Raw genomic sequence first — 1,240 nt, 5'->3', positions numbered from 1 at the left:
TAATATAACAATTTGTTCTTCTCTTGACTTCCAGATGCTTGACGTATTTTATAGGCACGTTGTTTGGCTTTGTTGGCCTCTCCTCATCATGGTCAAGAGAGTTCCCTCAAACCGCGCCAGACCCACATGACTTTGGCACGTTGACTCTTGGGACAAATGTTGTAATGCCTGTTCTTTGATCGAGAGAGTGAAGTTACAAACACACTACCACATTTCCCCTGCATTCAGCCTCTGGTGGAAACTCTCCAGATTTCATCTCTGTTTAGTTCATTGCAGTACATGAGTATCTGAGTGCTCTCAATGACCTACCCATGCCTGTTTTCTAGAGGTGGTTGTTTTGCCTATCGCTCTGTTTTCTTAAATGACGTCAACTTCCTTGAGTTCCCTGAGTGTAACACTAAATTTACGAGTATGTTGTGCAACCACAAATTCTTCCGCTTTATAAAAGACGATGGGGAAACTGTAGCCCGGGGGATGTTTCTGTCCCACAGTCAAACAACAGATATGTTTTAGTGCTGCCAGGGACACCTTGTTATTATTGTTATGATTATTTCAGTGAGTTCCCATACGACACACTCTGTTCTGCACCTGAAACTGAAGAACTGAAAACTGAAATATCAGCACACAATCTTGAGATCAACTCATGTGGTGTAGTTGTTTTCTGTGGGACAGCTGCTTTGCATGAAGTTGTAAACAATTATCCATTAATTCCCAGCATGCATCAGAATGGCCTATATTTGTATCTTATATATTTAGGAGTGTTTTATATATATTTTTTATATATTTATATAGTTATATATTTGCTAAGGCAGATTCTTATAATTATGGTTTGTTATCAACCCTAACCTAGGTATTATGTTCTAGTGTGCATTTTTAAAGGGGTCATATGATGCGATTTCAATTGTTCCTTTCTCTTTGGAGTGTTACAAGCTCTTGGTGCATAAAGAAGATCTGTAAAGTTGCAAAGACTAAAGTCTCAAATCCAAAGAGATATTCTTTATAAAAGTTAAGACTTGTCCACGCCCTCCTAAAACGCCTCATTTAAACACGCCCCCACATGTCTACGTCACGATGTGGGAAGATTTGCATAACGCCGCCCAAATGTTCACGCAAAGAAAGAAGGCGTAACTTTTATTCTCGCTGTAGTATTGTTGCCGCCGTCGCCATGTTGTGGAGACGCTGTGTGTTTCATTGTGAAACCGAAACTACTTTGTTTGGTCTTCCAAAAGAGGACGATATC

Source organism: Sinocyclocheilus anshuiensis, unplaced genomic scaffold (assembly GCF_001515605.1).
Source record: "Sinocyclocheilus anshuiensis isolate Anshui unplaced genomic scaffold, SAMN03320099.WGS_v1.1 scaffold522, whole genome shotgun sequence".
Taxonomy (NCBI): domain Eukaryota; kingdom Metazoa; phylum Chordata; class Actinopteri; order Cypriniformes; family Cyprinidae; genus Sinocyclocheilus; species Sinocyclocheilus anshuiensis.
This window is presented reverse-complemented; position numbering follows the sequence as displayed.